The sequence below is a fragment of the Solanum lycopersicum genome, chromosome 8 (genome assembly GCF_036512215.1).
Source record: "Solanum lycopersicum chromosome 8, SLM_r2.1".
Classification (NCBI taxonomy): domain Eukaryota; kingdom Viridiplantae; phylum Streptophyta; class Magnoliopsida; order Solanales; family Solanaceae; genus Solanum; species Solanum lycopersicum.
The window spans coordinates 53354908-53375644 of record NC_090807.1 but is presented as its reverse complement, the minus strand read 5'-3'; the positions used below and the strand labels follow the sequence as shown (position 1 = coordinate 53375644).

Here is a 20737-nt window from a genome sequence, read left to right as displayed (position 1 = left end):
CTTTAGTGACTTTTTGCCCTCCTTGACATATCGGCTAAACCTTTCACTTTCTATCATTTTATCTCGCCCAGTTTCTCATATTCTTTCACCTTGCTATTTTCTCTTCTTTTTTCATTTGTGTAAGTGACTCTCTTCTTTTCTTGCTTGTATTTCTTGTATATTTTTCTTTTTCTTTACTTCTCTTTCAACTAATTCTTGAGTCACTTTACTTTTGTTCTTTCTCTCTCTTTATTTTTTCAACCCCACTTTCCAGAGCATTTCTCATAATAGCCACCCTCAACTCATGGATTTGCCATGAGTCAAGGTACACAATACCCAAAGTTGGGTCAGGGCCATAACGAAGGTTGTTTAATGCATTAGCCACCCTCAACTTATGCTTTTGGCATAAACTGAGGTGCACATGTCCAAGGAGGGACCAGGGCCAACACATTATTCCTAGAAAAGAACAGTTGGGGTGAAAAAGAAAGGTCTAATTTAAGCTCAGATCATTTGGATCAAAGAAGGATAAATTTCATTTGGTTCTTTTTTATTTAGTCTAAAATGGGCTATATTGAATAAGGGCCTATGATCCTTTCCTAATTGTTTATTACAGCTTACTTTTAGCAGGACTAACCAGGCAAGTTCTCAGTACAAATAGTGGACTATTCAAATATTCCTCACACTCACTTGACATCTCATCACTCTACCAGATTATCAGACACCTAGTTCAAATTTTAGACTTAGGGTAATGCAATGGTGTACCTCTATGTCATGCTTAGAGCCACACAATTATCAGTTCCTATGCCTAGTCATGCATCATTTTCCAGTTTATCAGGATATCATTTTAGCCATCATGCAAACTATGTACAAAAGATATAGACATGCCGGTTCAATAGAAAAAGTAATTAGTCTTTTGGGGAAAAAGAACACAGGCAAGAAAACCCCAAAAGAGGATAGTGAATTGGCTACTCAGACTTCACCCTAACACTCACTTTCAATTTACCCCACCCCCAACAAAAAAAACATGCAATTGTCCCCATGCATAAAAATTTAAATACTAGAGTGGTTGGTGAAGCAAACCTGTGGCGCAAAGCGCCGTCGATCAGCCAGCTGGTGGGTTCGGTTTCCCGGAACCCACGTCCTCTGCAATCAGGACACCCTCAGTGGTGTCCTAAGCAACAATCGTACTATTAGTAGTGCCTCCTGTTATCTCCACTGTTCGGGAGCTAGACGCCCCAGCCGCTAACTCTAATGCTTTCATCTGATGCGCCTCCTCCTTAGAAAGTGAGGCTCTCCTCGCAGCCTCCATCTTTCGGCGCTTCTTTTTCCGTGCTCTCGCCTCGTCCTCTGCTCGACCCCTACGCCACTTGGCATGCTCTCGAGGGGGAGGTGGTGGAATCTATGATGTAGCGAATAGGGCCGCCAACACTGTGTCTTCAGCAGGCTCGACAAAAGGGGCCTCAGACTCCGGCACCCTAGCCTCTAAGATCGTGTCAATATCTGTGCGAAGGCTGTCGACCGCAGCCTGAAGAGTCGACACATCCACTGGAGGGGATGGAAGGGCTAGCACCCTCAACTCAAAGGCGTCCAAGCACTGGTGAACCTCATCGATCTTCCGCTCTGTATACTGGACCATTTTCCGCTCTAGGCGCTCTTCTGACTCAGTAATAGACTTCTGCATCCACGGCTGGATATGATGCAGAAGTGTAGCCATTTGCGCCTCTAATTTTTGGACCCTAGCAAGCGAGACCAGCGTCGGTAGAGGGTCTGTGCGAGAGGAGCTCGGGCAGTGCTACTACCCGGGATAGACTCGACCGGGGTAGTGTTAACACAGGCGGGCCTGGGCTACCATATCAGCAAGATCATCAGCAAGTGAGGGCAGCTATGGACGGGGCCCTCTGCGTGGAGCTAACTCATTGGCCTCATCTCTGATGAGGCCGACGTCAACAGCGCCCTGCGGGGTCTTAAGCTGATCTACGTGCCATATAGGCACACCTGCGGACCTGTAGAGAGAAAAGATCATGCACGGGAAAGGATAAGTAGTAGTGACCTTGAAATCCCTCTCGTGCATGACTGTCTGTAGAAGCCACGCAAAATCCACCTCGAACCCAGCAATCATCGCCTCCATCAACACTGATCGATCCCATGTAATGATATTATCAGCGGCTGTGGGGGAAAGGCAGTGGCGGGCAATAAGCCACAAGAACTTCGCCGTGAAAGTTAGGTTGGCCTTCTTGATGGCCCCCTTTGGCTCTGTCACCCAGTCGGCACCCTCTCCATTAACTGAAAGGTGCAGGTCCATCCACCTCTTGGTGGTCTCTCTCAGAGATGGCTCGCGCAGGAACTGGCCATCTTTAACAATCTACCATCTGTACTCAAACTCGATAGTGAGAGGGGTCTGAGTAGCATCAACACCCTCGACTTATAGAAACCGGCGGATGGTAGGCAGGGAAATGTCAACCTGCACGCCCCGTACTCGGACCTGCTCCAGTAGGGCCTGTTTGGCGGGGGCAGCCCGCCTATCTATCTGTGATCGGAGAGTCGCTACGTAGGATGCGTAGAACTCTCAGACCATTTCTTCACTGTAACGTCCCAATGGACATGCTGTCCACTCTAGGAGATGCCTGGTGAAGAGATTATGGATCTCAGACATCGTCGGGAGACTCCCTGTAAGGACCCGCCGCTCCAAGGTGAGTGTTCGAGTCATAACTCCTTTGTCAGTGAGGAACTTGGCGTCGGAGTAGACTTGAAATTGCCCGTCAACACACCACCGGTTGGGCTGGCAATAGCTGGGGTGATGGCCTGAGCTGGTAACCTAATGTGGATTTCAAACTGTCCGCCTCATCAGACGAGGTAGACGCTGCAGCGGTGGCGGGTGCGGGAACCTCAGCAGAGCCGGAGGCTTCCTCCGACCAGGATACTCCTAAAGAGCCAGACGCTCCTTCTTCATTTGTGGCTGACCTAGAGGGTGTGCCAGTCAGTGTGCGGTCCTCATCAGACTGGGAGGCAGTAACTACGCCGGATGCCACATTTTTGGGTGTGGCTCTGGGAGTACGTGCAGCACGGGAAGGGGTGGAAGTGCCTGTAGGCACGTACTCGGGGTCACGCTCATCATAAGAGCCAATGACCATGCGGGCAGACAGACTTTGATCGTCTTCGTGCATAGATTTGATTTTGCTTGGGTGCAATAGTAGATAGTACCTGTAAAGGATCAATATTAGTACGAGAAGTGGCAAACAAGACAAGCAAAACCACACAAAAATAGTAAAACAATATGTCATTTCTATGGTAACAGTGACACACGATGGGCCTGGCGAGGTCTCGTCGTGACTATGATGGACCGTCATGGGGTCCGTCGTGTCTTACTTAGACTATGTATATATGAAGAACCCTGAAGGAGAGTCTCTGACTAGTATGAAGGTATGTGCAGGACGTACCGTCACAGGTACGACGGTCCGTCGTAAGTGTCCGTCAGAGGACACTTAGAAAAAAATGAGAGACCCTTAGGAGAGGGGTCTCTGACCGTCATAACGGTCATGCAGGATGGACCATCGTGGGTACGACGGTCCATCACATGTGTCCGTTGAAGGACACTTAGAAAAAGTGAGAGACCATTAGGAGAGGGGTCTTTGACCGTCATAACGGTCATGCAGGACGGACCGTCATTGACACGACGGACCGTCATTGACACGACGGACCGTCACAAGCTTCGTAACCCCACACTTGGTCAGACTTCCCCATCTTCCTTCAACAGCTGCATTACGCTGCCACCTATGGACCGTCACAAGCACGACGGACCGTCACAACCTTCGTAAGTGGTCTCTTCTATATTTATTCGCTCAAAATCTCCGCATTCATCTTTAGACAGATTTCCTGCAAAATAAAGAGAAACTTATATAAACATTAGCACAAAAAGGCTTTTGGACACACTAAACTTAAGGAAAAAATATTAATAATACCGTGAAACCACGGTATATCACTTAGGTGTCACTCGTGTTTGCTCTACCAAAGAAGTCTTTGCAATGTACATACTTGCTGAGTACGATGAAGATTTGTTCATGGAAAACATAACAACAGCAAGGATTACAAAAACTTGAAAAGTAATGTTGAAAATGACATTCGATAAGGTGTTACTATTAGCTCGTTAAGAACGGATTTAAGTGTGTTCTAATTAGTGTTAAAGTTGTAATAAGTAAGAATGAGATGTTCGTAGGAAAGGGCTACCTCAATGAGGGATTTTTTAAACTGAATGTAATGGTTGTGACAATATTAATAAGAATTCTACTTGTGTTTACTTATTGGAGTCAAATGATATATGGCATCTCGTTTGGGACATATAATTACAAAGCCTTGCGAAAATTGGTTACTTTAGAAGTATTGCCTGATTTTAATTGCGATAAATCAAGTTGTGAAATTTATGCGGAAAGTAAGTTTGTTAAACACCCTTACAAGTCTGTTGAAAGAAATTCAAAATCTTTAGACTTAATTCACAAAGATATATGTGATATGAAGTTGACACCATCTCGTGGTGAAAAAAAGTATTTTATAACTTTTATTGACGACTGTACTCGATTTTGTTACATATATTTGCGTAATAGTAAGGATGAAGCAATTAATACATTTAAGCAATACAAAAATGAAGTGGACAACTAATTGAATCTAAAGATAAAAATGATTCGAAGTGATAGAGGTGGAGAATATGAATCTTCTTTTGCAGAGATACGTTTAGAATACGATATTATTCATAAAACTATTTCACCCCATACACCACAGTCAAATGGTTTGGCATAACGCAAGAACCACACATTAAAGAAAATGATGAATATCTTAATGATGAATTCTGGTTCACCGCGAAACGATTGGGGGAAGCCATCCTTACGGCTAATAAGGCACTCAATAGGGTACCCCGCAGCAAAACACAATCAATTTCATATGAGTTGTTGAAAAAAAAAAGAAAAATCAACTTAAAATATTTCAAAGTGTGCGGGTATTTATCCAAGGTAGAGTTTCCTTTACCCAAAAGGTTGAAAATTGGATCCAAAACGGTAGATTGTGTATTTATTGGATATGTTGTGAACAGTAAGGCCTGTCGATTTTTGGTTTACAAATCTAATAATCTTGAGATTTATAATACGACAATTTTGTCAGATAAACAAATTTCTTTGAAAAACATTTATCCATATAAAATTGAATGTGAGTCGACAAGTGAAAGACCTAAACGGACACGGAAAAATCAATGGAAAATACACTACCTAGTGAGGATCCTACGCTTAATATTCGCCAATGGAAACCCACTTCTTTCAGACTAGAATTTGTGGTACTATTTCTTGAAAATGAGACTCAAACATTTAAAGCAGATATGTCTTCATCTGAGTCAACTTATTGAAAAGAAGTTGTCAATAGTGAGATCGAATCAATTTTAAGTAATCATACTTGAGAATTTGTTGATCTTCCTCTAGAAAATAAACCTTTAGGATCAAAGTGGATCTTTAAAAGGAAAATAAAAGTTGATGGAACTATTGATAAATATAAGGCTAGACTTATCATCAAAAGATACAGACAAATAGAAGGTCTGGACTATTTTGACACATACTCTCTAATGACAAGGATAACATCAATTAGGATGTTGATAGCACTAGTGTCAATGTATGATCTTAAAATCCATCAAATGGATGTAAAGAAAACATACTTAAATGGAGAATTGGAGGAAGAAATTTACATGGAACAACATGAAGGGTTTGTAGTTCCTGGTAAAGAAGAGAAAATGTGCAAACTTGTAAAGTCGTTTTATGGGCTCAAGCAAGCACCCAAACAATGGCATGCTAAATTTGATCAAACAATGTTGGCAAATAGATTCAAGATTAACGGATGTGAAAGTGTGTTTACATTAAAAACATTCTGAATCATGAAGTCATTGTTTGTTTGTATGTTGATGACATGTTAATAATGAGTAAAGATATTGACGATATAAATGCTACTAAATGCATGTTGTCCAGCAATTTCGATATAAAGGACTTAGGATTTGTTGATTTGATCTTTTAGGAATCAATATTCTCAAAACTCCTCAGGAATTAGCATTATATCAATCTCATTATATTGAAAAAGTATTGGATAAGTTCAAATACTTGAATTTCAATGTTGTCAAAACTCCAATTGATTTAAGTTTTACATTTCAAAAGAATAAAGGTAAAAGTGACTCTAAATTGAAATACGCCAGAGTGTTGAAAAATTTGTTGTATATTATAAATTGTACGCGACCAAAAATAGCATGTGCTATTAGAAAACTGAGTCAGTTCACTAGTAATTCAAATAAAACTCACTTGATGGCAATGAAACGTGTGTTGGGGTATCTGAAATACACATAATAGTATGTTTTGCATTATAATAAATATTCTGTTTTGATTGAATGATATAGTGATGCGAATTGAATCACCGGGTCAAATAAAGTAAAATCCACAAGTGGTTATGTGTTTACACTTGGTGAAGGAGCGGTCTCTTGAAAAGCGTCCAAACAAACATGTATCACTCGCTCCTCAATGGAATCTGAATTTATTGCATCAGATAAGGCTGGTGAAGAAGTTGAATGGCTCCGAAATTTCCTATAGGATATTCTATTTGGGCCCAAATTTGTGGAACCTATTTGAATACATTGCGATAGTCAAGCAGCAATAGGTCATTTACAACGGTAAGTCTCGTCATATGCGACAGAGACATAATACCGTAAGACAACTTCTATCTAGTAAAATTATCACAATTGACTATGTGAAGCCAAGCGATAATGTGGTCAGATCCACTAACGAAAGTCCTAGTGAGAGAGAAAGTTGAAAGATCATCTAAGGAAATGGGTTAACGGCTTAGGATAAGTCAGCATGGCGGTAACTCGATCTAGCAGACTGGAGATCCCAAGAGCTAGATTCAAGGAGAAAAACAAAGTTTGATTGACGGTTTGACATTGTCAATCAACTCAATTCATTCTCATGATGAAGACAACGTTCAGGAACAAAGTTAAAACTTTAAGTCATGTTAATGAGTTAATAAAGTTTAAGGTTTTTATTGATTGCTAAGTTTGGCAGATTTGACCAAATAGTGTATCTATGAGATGACATGGTCAGAAATTACCTATGTGAGCGTGAAGTGTAAGCCGCTTCAAAGAGAATTTTATGTCAAAAGACCATTCTCGATACACTCATGAAACCAGGAGGTGTTCATGGTTAAAACGAACACAACCATAAGAACCATAAACAGTAACGGGTTAATTATGTGACATATAATTTTCTAGGTATACACTTAAGTTCGACAGTTCAAAGATATTGCATCTACAGATTGACCGATTATATACAACATATGTTTACTACGGAAAGTCCAAGAGAAAACCTACTTATCCAGATGCAATTAATCTTTACTTGTAAAGTGCACATTTGTCTGTGCATACCTATGTTATAACTATTCTCCATTAATGTGGGGGATTGTTGGGTATGTAGCAAAATTAATGGGAATTGGAGGGAAGATGAAAAGAGAGGAACTTGAAAAATTTGGAACTTGAAGAGTTGGAAACTTGAAAAGTCCTCTTATGATTTAATGAAAAGGCATTTGACCCTCATCGGTGGTGGAAAGAAAAATAGGAGAGTTTAAATGTCGAAACACTTCAATTAATTGTTAAAATGGTTGGAAAGAGGGACCCCCCTCGCGCCGTTGCCATCGTCGTTCGCTCGGCTTCGGCTTCGAAAAATGATAGATCAAGAGATTAATTTTTTTGACAAAGTTTGTTTTCATTATTTAGTTAATTATTTATATAATTAATTAAATTAAATTAAATGGACAAAACATTTTCAATTAATTAGTTGATAACATAAACGTTTTTAATTATTTAGTTGAGATTAACCGAATGTTTCAATGTTTTAGTTGATTGATCCGATCCGATTCAGATCCGCGCAACCCCTTTTATTTAAAATATCTCCCGATTTATTTTAAATTTCCCTCCATTTGGAAATGACTGTTCTGAAAGGTTGTAACTTTCAGTAACATCCACGATCGTTTTAAAGGTTGCAAACTTTCATTAATGATCGTGTGAATTTTGAAAGGGTTGCAACCTTTCAAAATTGTTCCTCTTGCCTATAAATATCATCCATTCTTCAGATTTTTTACTAACGAATTTTTCTGATTTCTCCTTCTTCTGCACAAAACTTTCTTCGTGTATATTTACTGTTATTGAGAAGTTCGCTGACACCATAGTTTTTGGTATCACTACGCTGATGATTGAGATCATTTTATTCTGGAAGGACATATTCCAAATCAAACCTCAGATACTATAGGGGAATAATTTCCTTAAGGGGACACTGTGAATTCAGTGGGCTTGATTTTTTTTTCTGTTATAATTTTCCAGATTCTGGTACGTTTACATATTTAGTTTTTTTCTAAATTAATTTATGTTCATCTCCCTTACTAATTTATTAAAACTTTGGTAACTTCGTGTCTTTGCAAAATTTTGTTGGAATAAGTAATTCTCTTTTCAAACACAGATTGGCAACACCTCTTGCATACATTTCTTATAAGACAAAATCGATTGATAGTGTTTGTATGTGTAATTTGTTTCTGTTATTTTATGTTCGTTGAAATTATCGAAGTTTGAGATATCGCTACTTCTTTAATGGTTAATCTGATTGCTTTTGGGAGGAATTAATCTATAACCTCAAATACTTGAAGGAATTAAATTTTTTAAGGACACTATGAATTTAAATAGTTCTATGTATTTTTATTTTTATTTTTTATTATTTCTGATTTTTAAAAAAACGGATGATAACAAGAGATAATAAGAAAATGAGTAGAAGTGGTAGAAAATGTAGACATTGTAGAATGGCACCCACATGGTGAGGCAATAATGATAAGCATCTTGTTGGTCCATCATCATCTCTAACAGGATTGGCTGGTAATTTAAGACACGCTGAATCTTTTTCGTAGAATCAAGAATCTTATCCTATTTGTGTAATGTAAGACGTTTCTTTACTCTTCTACAATATTGGAATTATACGATGAATCTCACTTTAATTAGATCGAATTGTCTAGTCCTTATACAACTGTAATTTCTTCCAAAATATGTTTAAGTTATATCACATAACTAAAGGTATATAATCTAAACCCTATCCCGTCTTTGTGTCATTTCCAACATGGCTTTTATTCCCTACGTACACTTATTAAGAATTTGTAATTGATAAAAATAAATAGTGATTTAAGACAATGTCAGATGGCATGGGGCATTGAAAAATGATAAAATTGCATGTTTGTGTAGATAAAAGATTGGAATAATGGAATTTTCTAATTGGTGTAGCATGTTCTCATCCTATCATCTTCTTTCACTTTCGGCAACAAATATATTAATGTGGATGAAACGTGCTTCCAGGTAGATTTCTTAACAAATTGTTTTTACATGTAAAGTTGCATCTTTGTACAGATATGAGTTTGCTTCTCTTTTTTTTTTTCACTCTTAATTGTAGATTTAAATTTTTTTACATATTAGTAATCTATTTAAAAACTCAATTATCCTTATTATATATATATATATATATAAATATATATATATATATATATATATATATATATGTATATATATATTTCATTATAGTCGTGAAGGTTATTTTTATAAATAAATATGTTCTATTACAATGCATAAGAAATAGAAAAACTATATGAATAAATCATAAAACTCAAAATAATTATATATTCATATTCCAAAGTAATGTACATAAAGAAATATTCATTTTCTAAAATAAAATAAAATTACAGTTCATATACCTCGAATTCGGCTCCTCTCCATTTCTCTTCTCTCGATTTTTTCCAACTTTCCATTTGGACTAGTGACACATGGCATAGATTAAATTAAATGGCTAAGATTTAATTCTTAAAGTAAATCTCTAACCATGATTCAAATAATAAATATATTATATATTTTAATATAAAAATATTATAAATTACAATCTTAGCAATATGTTATTTTGTCTGTAGAGATAATAAAGTTCTCTTCCTATTTTTCTTACATAGGATCTTAAAAAAAAATTAAACAGATGTTATCGAGTATATGAACATTGAACTGCTGTCAAATAATAGCTAATGTTAATTTTTAGCAAAAATTAAAAAAAATGATGAAATAAAAATAGGAAAAATAATAGACTCTTCAACGGCTAATTGATAAAAAGAAAAATTTAAGGAAAAAATGCAACAAAAAGATTTTTACTTGAAAGAAAATAAAAGTAACATCCTGCGTAAAAAAAATTAGGAAGAGAACCTTTTCCCCCTAAAAATTTATGAAGAAGATAATCCATTTTTAATATATAATATATTCATTATTTAAATCATCGTTAGAGATTTACTTTAGAATTAAATTTTACCTATTTAATTTAGCCTCTGTCATATGTCACTAATCAAAACGAGAACAAATAGAGAGAAGAGAAATGGAGAAGAGCCGAATTCTTATACCTCGTTCATTAAGATTGATAATTTTTACTTATATTGAACAAAATTATATATTATACTCGTATCACTAAAACTGAAATTTAACTTAATTGATACTATATATATATATATATATATATATATATATATATATATATATATATATATATATATTGTACAAGTACCTTTAAAGTTTCTTCTTTAGAAGTTACTTATTTATAATTTCTAAACAAGAAATCTTAATGATATCATATTATTAATATAATATATAATACTGATTTAAAGCAAAATTAATTAAAGATATATGATGTAATCATTTAGGTGAATATGAATATAAAGAGGTACATATATGTATAATTATTTTGCTTAATCTTTTTTTGATTAATATAAATATTATTAATATATTTTATTTAGCATTATTTTTATATGATTCGCACATCGAAAGGTGTCGCAAGAGGGAATGAATTAGGTTTTGGTGGAAGAAACCTAACCACAACTTTCTTATCAAATCAGTCCCCACTCCCATTTGAGTGGATGTTTTTTGGCATTTAGCAGAGGCTAACTTTCCTCTTGTGGACATCTTCTCTAAAACTCAACCGTCTGTTTTTATTCCCCATAGTAACAAGAATACGTTTTCATCGGTCCTTAATTATTTATCTTTTGTTAAATTAATATATTTCTTTTTAAAAATTAACATAATAAATTTATCTTTATTAATGATAAAGTGGTTAAATTGAAAATTTATGATTTTAAAGAATTTTATTTTTTTCAAAGAAATTAACTAAAGATTAATAGACAAAGAAAAAAATATTATTATTTTTTAATTTATTAAAATAAACAAATAATTAAAAAAAAATGAACAAATACTTTAAGACACCCGGAGTAAGTAATAGATTTATTAGTGTATTTATATTTTGGTATTCCAGTTATTTCTATTTATATATATAATTTTATTTTCTTCAAGAAATAGATGAAATATATTTATATCATTATATCTTTATTTAGTGATTATTGAAATCAAATTTTCAGTAACAGAAGATAAATTGACTAAAACTGCTAAATATATGTAAAGTAGGATTTAATATTAACATTTTGTACACATTCAAATAAGAAAGGGGTAATGCACAAAATTTTGCTTAATGTTTCTATTCTTTAACAGATAAAAGGTAGATAATCTTTCACTAAAAAGTTTTGACTTTATACTACTGAGGTCTCATTTGTTTCCATTAAAATTAAGAGGTTTGAATCTAAATAAACATTTAAATATTAAGAGTTTCATTAAGATTCTGGTTTTTCTAATTTGAATACACATCTGAATATTAAGATGTCGTCTCTAAATCTGAACACTAAATAATTAATATTATTTGTTTTCAATATCTGAATGTGCATGTGTAATTAACATTAAATTAATAAAATACCATAAACATTTCATTTCAACAAAATATATCACTTTTGATATAAAAAAAAAGTTTTAAATGTTTTAATAATCATGATATGGAGTATAATTTTTTCATTCAGAAACTTTAATAAACACCAATACACCAACAGTGTTCTTGACACAATCAATACAAAAATTAGTAATATAAAAGAAATTGAAAGGATTTATGAAAACTTACCAGTTCAAGAGGGAAAAAATGGTGTTTGATTGAGAATAGAGAGAAAGAAAATTTTTAGTTATAAGATAAAAAAAAATATGCTTAAAGCAGATGTTATTATTTGATAACTTATTAAATGAGGTTGTAAAAAGTCTCCTACAGATCTGATTCATTCAGATCTTTTAGACCCATTAAGAGATTTTTTTTAAAAATAAAACAAATGAACTTAATAAGTTGAATCTGAATTATTCAGATTTAGATCTAAAAGTCAAACGTACTTAATAGTTGAATCTGAATGATTGAAATTCAGACCTCTATTAAGTGCAAAATGAAGCCTAACACAAGTGCCTATGGTAGTATGGATTAAATATTTGTTTTTTTTTTATTTCGCTTCATGTGATATAGATAAAATTTAGAGGGTCAAAGAGTTTAATATGATTTTTAAATATTTTAAGTTGCTATTATTATAATTTATAGCATTTTTATAAAATATATAAACAGTACATGTCACTTTCTTGTCTGGGTATATGTAGCACAAGAGTCAATCAAATATTGTAAATCAATGAGACTACGATACTTTCTACGTAGTTTTCAAAATCAATAATCTCCATCTATCCAACATAGTTGTCCACTATTGATTTTATACACTTGTTAAAAAATTATAAATAGAAGGATAATTTTACTATGTTGCCTGTTGAATATAATAAATATAATGTCTTGAAAAATGTAACACACAAATAAGTAGTAGGTTTAACTTAATGCAATCAACCTTACGGTGACTCTTCATTTCACAGTGATCAGAATACAATATTCACCCCTCTGTGGTATAAGGTTTTACATTTGTTCGACTTTGGTAGCCTCAACTTCCAGAACCATTTCCTCTAGATCTATCAGAAAATAACCCTGAGATGTAGTGATCTCCATACAACTCCCTTTGGATTTGATCGTGATTATCATAACATAACATTGATAATAGTAGGTGAAATATAATACTCATCATAAAAATATGAGTTGTAGAGTGATCTAATTGTCATTCAGGCTCATCAAAAATTACAAAATCTTTTTGTCTAACCATACTTTTTAGATCTATCACAATTACAATAGGTCAGGGGGAACAATTGAATCGAATTCATCCATAGATCCAACTGGTACAAGGAAAGTACCTCCAGTATCCCGCAATAATAACTAGCTAAGTATGGCTTAACTAGATACTAATCAATTCTTAGCAATACTCTTGTCGATCATACTCCTCAAATGCCTACTAATAAACTTTTTTTCAATATTCTCATCATTCTCCTCAATACCTACTAATCAACTCTTTTATCGTGCTCCTCAATACGACATGTTTGTATGCGAACCAAAAAATTTGATTTCTTGGTAGTATGTGGCAATTTTTGTTTGAATGGAGAAGAAAAACAATGAAAAAATTGAAAGAGAAAGAGTAACCATAGAGAAACATGAGTATGTCAGAGTTGGGGTGGGTTTGGCGTGTGATAAATTTAAGAGTTTAATTATTCTCACAATTTTCTCTCTCTTTCATATATTAACATTCTACAAATTCATTTATAAAATATAATTGATTAAAACTAGTCTTAATTAAAAAATTTAAAAATAGTAATAAAAAATAGATATAAAAGATGTAATATTAATCCTTAAATAAATAAATATGAGGGTTGATTTGTTCGTAAATAAATGACTATAATTGATTTGAATAGGCAATAAGTGAACAATTATCCCTCAAAGTAGACTAATAATATTGGACAGGGAGAGTATATGCTACTTCTTTTGTCCCATTTTACATGACAAAAATTAATTAATTTTATAAATCCATTGAAGAAAATGACTATGTTGGTCATGGCTAAATCAGCAAATAAAGAAATCATGTCCTTCTATATATATATATATATATATATATATATATATATATATATAATGCAAATACGATAAGATAAATTATATTATTAATTAAAAATATAAAGAAATTCAAACAACACATATTTGATCTCGATTATACTGTATCTAGCTTCTTTCTTTCAAATCATACGAGAATGTAACAACCCATTTAAATGTTAAACAAAGCCATGTTAAATACACATTATAAGTGTAATCCTTACAATTGACATTACATTTGTCACTGCACTTCAAAAGGCACTGCTTGTGCATGTAATCCTCTTGTCATGAATGAGGGACCTCATTTTTTCATACTAGCCCAATAAGATTCATGTTCAAAAGAAGAAAAACAAAATACTACGTCCGTCCATTTTTAATTGTCATAATTTTCTTTTTTAAAATTAAATCATAAAAGCTTTGACTAATATTTTATGATACCTTTTCATTAGAAAAAAAAATTATAATTCATAATACTTTTAATATAATTTTTAAATATTTAAATTTATTTGTTAAAATATCAAATTGATCAAATTAATTTTTAAAAAATCAACATAACAAATAATAATGAAAATATAGCAGAAAATAAAGACACTGTCTCTCCCTTAAAACACATTCTTTGAGAAAAAATGGAGAAACAAAATACACTTTGAAAAAGTTCTATTTTAGAATTACAAGAACATCGACAAGAGTACTTTGAATTTAAGGTCTCTGCTAAGTTAGTTAAGAGTTTCTTGGGAAGGGAAAACATTTATCGCCTCTCTCTCTCTCTCTCTCTTTATGAAAATAGTTATCTCTTCATTTTAAAAATTAATATCTTCTTTAACTTTTTGTATTATAGAAGATGTTCTCTTTTTCTTTTCATTAACTTTTTAAAATATTTGTTTCACTTTTACATTATCAATGTTTACCTTTTGTTTATTTTTAATTTTTAAATATACATGCATATATACTTAAAGGTAGTCCAAGATTTTGCAATAAATTTATTTAAAAAAATTATTCTACTTGCGATGATAATAAATTTAAGAGATAATATATAAGTATCCTTCAATCTATGTCCGAAATCTCAGAAACACACTTATACTATACTAAGGTTCTATTATCCCTGAACTTATTTTGTTAATAATTTTCTATCCCTTTCGGCCTACGTGGCACTATCTTGTGGGTCCAACCAATGATTGACTTTTTTTAAGCTAGTATCATGTAGGTCAAAAACGGATAGAAAATTACTTATAAAATAAATTCTGAGGGTAATAGGACCTTAGTATAGTATAAAAATGTCTCTGAAATTTCAGACATAGATTAAGAGGGTACTTGTAAATTTTCCCTAAATTTAAATAACTATCTATAAATACATAGAAATAGAATTTTTTTTAGAGAATATGTTTGATATTAAAGAGAAATTGAGAGGGGATAAAATATTTTTTATCCTTTACAAATTAAATTGCAATCTTTTTTTTTAAAAAAAAAAGATCTCCCAGCTAAAAATAAAAATCTATTATTAAAAAGACAATGGCCACAAAATTTCGGATATTCACCTTCAAAAAGTTGTTTTCTCTTTTACATTTTATGTGGAGTAACTCATAAAAATCTAAAAACATCTCTATGAAAGCACAATTTTAATTTTCAAATTTAACATTTGCATTTTATACGACTCATAAAAATTTGAAAACAATTCTAATTATGTATTCCTATGGTAGCACTACTCTAATTTTTAAATTTCATTTTTTCTCAAAAAAAAATACTTCTTCAACTTTCACATTGAAAGTCTGTTTACTTACACTTTGTTTGGATCATTGTTATCTATTGTTTCATAATGTATTGTATTGTATTGTGTTGTATTGTACTGTATTGTATGGTAGATACAATGTTTGACTAGATTGTATTGTTTGTTATTGTTTAGGAACATTTTAATTGTTTGGTTTGATTGTATCGTACTGTATTATAATTTATAAATTTACTTAAATATCCTTAATTATTCTAGGGTAAGAGGTTTAACTAGATTTAAATAATTAAGGTAAATGGTAAAATAGTATTTAAAATATTATGTAAAGATATAATTGAAAAAAGAAATTAAGTAACAATGGGAACACACCAAATTGGTTGTTCCATAAATAGGGATTTCCATTGTTACGTAACAACACAATTTAACAATACAGCATAATACATACAATCTAAACAAATATTGTAGGTATAGTAACAATACAATACAATAAATAACAATGATCCAAACATATTGTTAATCTCCTATTTCAAGTTTACAACGTGGGAAGTTTTCCAACATAACTATACTTGGGATAGAAATAAATACTCCTCCCGTTCAATAATACTTGTCCACATTTTTATTTATAGATTCTTAAGAAACTACCAATAAAAGAATAATTTATTATATTATTTTTTGAATATAATAATATAATATCTTAAAAATATAAAATAAGCAAATGACTATGATTAATGATAAAGATAAACTAAAAATTAAGGAGTATAAAATTATCTAATAATTTAATAAGATAGATAAATATTATTAAATATTTTACAATAATATAGTGAATAATTACTTAATGATGCTAGTAGTATATATAGATGCATATTTATTCGTTCCGTGATGGAAGTGAATGGTTCTTATTTTTTTACCTATTTAAAGGCCGTAAGACTCTCTATCATTCCTCACACATCAAATCCTAACATAAAGCATTTGTTTCTTTTCTATTGAAACAATAGCCACATCTGGCTAGGGTTCTTTCTTAAAAAAGGCTTATGGAGATGGATCAATCAGTTTGAATCAAAAATTAAGTTTTAAAAGGGTAATAAATGGTGGTGATAGAAGAGAGTGAGCACACATGGTGTTTTCTTGCATGATGTTTATATATATATATGCTTGAAACTATGTGTGCTTACTCTCTATCTGTCACCCCCACCACACAAACTCTCTATTTACATATTGTTCTTCTTGTAGTTGTGAAAGAGTCTTGGAGTAACGGGTAAAGTTATTTTTACATGTTAAGGAATGTAATATAAGACTACGTATAATAGATTCTTGGAAACAACCTCTTGCAGAAATAATGTAAGGTAAGACTGTGTACAATAGGTTCTAGTGGTTGTGGTTGGGACCTTTCTTGAACATGGTGTGAGCCCCTTTTACCTTCCTTGTGGTTGTATGTTAATGAAAATTTGTTGTTCCAAGTATGAAAAAACTAGCAATATGTTAGATACTAGATTTGAAGTAATTGCTTGTTTATTTGCATCATGTGTACATTGAAATGCTTTCAGACTTAGTCCACTTCTCCAATTTTTTCTTCACTTAGTTTTCCTCATGTATTTATATATGTTTAATGGATATCCCTAAACCAACCCTTTACTCGTTCTCTGTTTTTAGGGACATTTTTTTTCCATCACCATGCAAGATTAAAATTTGTGTTAGGAAGTTCCTTGCTGAGGTAAAATCTTTTCTAACAAAGTTGATTCTGTTGAAGGGTACTTATCACTTCACAACGATTCTTTGATGATAATAAATATATAAATAATTGTTGTTGAACAAACACTAACAATGTCATCAGCACATTGGTTTACTCTATTTTTTAATAAGCTTGTGTACTTTTTTATATTCATACCTAGTTTCTCTACCTTTTCATACCATTTACATAACATTATGTGGTGGATTTAGACTATAATATTATTAGTACATGTTGCTTGTATTAATATAATTTTTGCTATGCCACTTGGTATAATCTGATTATGGGATCAATACTTCTTAGGTGCAGACAAAGTTGATTTGTGACGACTTCTACATCTCTTCCTTCAGGGTGCAAGTTGTGTCTATTTAATTTTAAACGTTGTATTCTCTTTGAATCTCTTGTAGATGTTGAGATTAGTTCCAGGTCTAGTGTAATTCTTGACAGAAATGTTCACTTTGGCATATAATTGATACAATTATATTCGATGTATTATTCTATTCTTAAATGAATAGAGTTGTGTTTTGTTCAAATCAAATATATCAATTATATTTGTGATACAACTTGATACGACAAATACAACAAACATTTAATTGGGCTCTTGCCTTTCTCCTCCCTTTCCAAGTCTTATTCTCTTTTCTCCTTTCCCAATATATTGTTATAATTCATAATTAAGCAGGTTATAACTATAGATTTCTAACAAAGCTCAAACTATAATCATTTTTGAAAGTTTTTGCCTATTTTAGAAAAGAAAATTATCAAATTAGTCAAAATTAACAACTTATTTATGAAAAATAATACTTTCGAAACACTATTAAAAAAAGTACATTGTTATTTTATAGCAAACACTCCCCCTCTCTCCTGCCCTCTCCTCCCTCCTGACCTCTCTTCTCTCCCCCCCCCCCCCCCCCTCTATTCTCTTTCCCTTGTCTCTCCTCCCTCTCTTGCACTATCCCCTCTCTCACCCTGAGTACTAAAAACGGTTCATGGGGACCCTAAAAAGGGGATAGAGAGCGTGGAACGACTTTCCAATTATAAAACAATCATTACCAATACATTGTCAGCATGGCAATAGATAAATAGCAATTTTTTTCGTTGTTTTTAATCCGAGGCACATTTTCGTTTCCAATAGTCTCCATAGAAAGACTATAATGATTTTTGAACGATCCGAGGGAGAGTTCGGACATGAAAAGACTTATATCTATGATCTGCTTATTTCCAAGTATGTATCATCTCTCACCCTGTCTCTTTGTTTTTCTCTCCTGTCAATAAAAAATACATTCAAATTTTTTGTGTATCAATTGTATTCATTCAAATATCGCTGAGATTTTTTTATTTTATTTTGATTTGTATTCAAAAAAATATATTTTATATTTTTGTATGTTCAGTTGTATTTGTATTCATATGAATATAATATGCATTCATCATCCCAATCAAACAGAGGATGAATATCATGAATTTGTGTATTTAGAATACAATTGATACAAAATACAATGCATAATAAATAGAAATACATTTTTTTGTATTTTGACTACAATTAATACAAAATAAATACAGAATACAACACAAAATAAATACAAAATATAATCCTCTCTTGCTCGATCTCGCTTGTCTCTCTTGATCTCGTTCACCTCTCTCCTCCCTCTCTCGATCTCGATCTCCTCTCTCTTCCTCCTCCCTCTCTTGATCTCGCTCGCTTCTCTCCTCTTATATGTATTCATTTTGTTACAAATCAATTGTATTATATTCTTTTAATTTGCAAAAAACTATACACTCTCTTCTTATAACATTTTATTATTATTCATAATTAAGCAAATTATAACTATAAAGTCCCATTTAAGGTGTAACAGTCGCTATATTTGTAAGTCTACCCATTTAGAATGGGAAAATTGTATACAATAGCAAACTAATAACCTAAAATAAATGGAGTAGCTATGGTTTGATTTAATTGTGCTTCATAGCAAACGTTAGCCAAAGTTTGTCAAGCGTCTCTCTCCCAAAAATCTCGCTTGCCACTCTCCCATTCTCGCTCACCACTCTCCCTCTGCTCACCTCTCTCGCTTTATACACAGAAGTGTATAAATTATGTTTCTGTTTTGTATAAAGCGAGAGAAAATTGTATATACACATGCAAAAAAATATATCTTCGTGTTATACACTTAATTATACAATTTACAAACATTTTACTTCAATTCAATTGTAGACAAATGCAAATTTTATACAAATATTGCAGAGAAAAAGACCAACGAATTATACAATTGCAGTAAAATACAATTTTCTCTAGCTTTATACAACAGAAGTGTATATATTGTGTTTCTGTTTTTGTATAAAGCGAGAGAAAAACATATATCTTCTTACTACACACTTATAATTATGCAATATACATACATTTTAATTCGATTCAATTGTATGCAAAGCAAATTTTATAAAAATATTGCAGCGAAATAGGCAGCAAATTATACAATTGTGCATTATATAATTGCAGTGAAATAGGATAGCGAATTATACAATTGCAGCAAAATAGGCCAGCGAATTATACAATTTAGGCCAGCGAATTATACAATTGTATATGTATAGCGAATTATACAGTTTTATGTTTGCTATGGAGCGCAATTATGCAAACTTTGCTCTAGCATACAAATATAAATTTTTTGGTTGCTATATGTGAAAGTTGCCCATTTCGAATCGATAGGCCCAAGTCAGTAGTGACACCGCTTAAGAGTAAGTCATATTTTAGATTTACCTCTAACTAAAATAAATGAATAAAATATTTTTACTTTAATATATCAGTATATTATCATTATAAGCTAATACTCTTTCTATCTCTTTTTACTTAATAAATTTTACCTTTTTACTTGTTATTTTTTATAAATTAAAAAAATGATCTTTTACCTATTATTTACTCTAGGGAGTTAATGTTTTTGAAAAAGGAAAAACTTTTTTAACGAGTACATTGATTTTGGAATATCATCCGATAATAAGGATAACAATACTAAATTCATTTTATCAATAATTATTTTCTTAATTTATGTAATAAATAAATAAAATAAGCAAATAAATAGAAACAAAGTTTATATGATTCGATATTATCATTGAGTGCAAGTGAATTTTTTTCCTTTTCTACCTCGTTCCATATAATAATCCCATAAGCTCAAGGTGTCAATCGAATATTTCCCCAAAAATCTACTAAGTATACGTTTAAGTTAAATATTATTCAATCATGAATATCTTGGTGATAGATACTTCTAATTTTTCCATTGGTTCCCCACTAGGGGGGATCTACTTTGTGGGTGGGAGTATCACGACACCCAATGATCTCGAAAAAAAAGTTGTATACACACACACATATATATATATGCATAATAATTAAATATGTAT

General features: G+C 32.2%; 1 long non-coding RNA gene and 1 other non-coding gene across 2 annotated transcripts; both read left to right on the top strand.

The window, feature by feature from the left end:
- Nucleotides 1–16517: 16517 nt before the first annotated feature.
- Nucleotides 16518–17922, top strand: LOC138337754 (uncharacterized). The gene is made up of 2 exons (XR_011211155.1): nucleotides 16518–16976; nucleotides 17663–17922. It is a non-coding gene; the product is annotated as an uncharacterized lncRNA (long non-coding RNA).
- MIR156e (microRNA MIR156e) lies at nucleotides 16720–16824 on the top strand. The gene has a single exon (NR_130089.1). It is a non-coding gene; the product is annotated as a microRNA MIR156e (primary transcript).
- Nucleotides 17923–20737: the final 2815 nt, after the last annotated feature.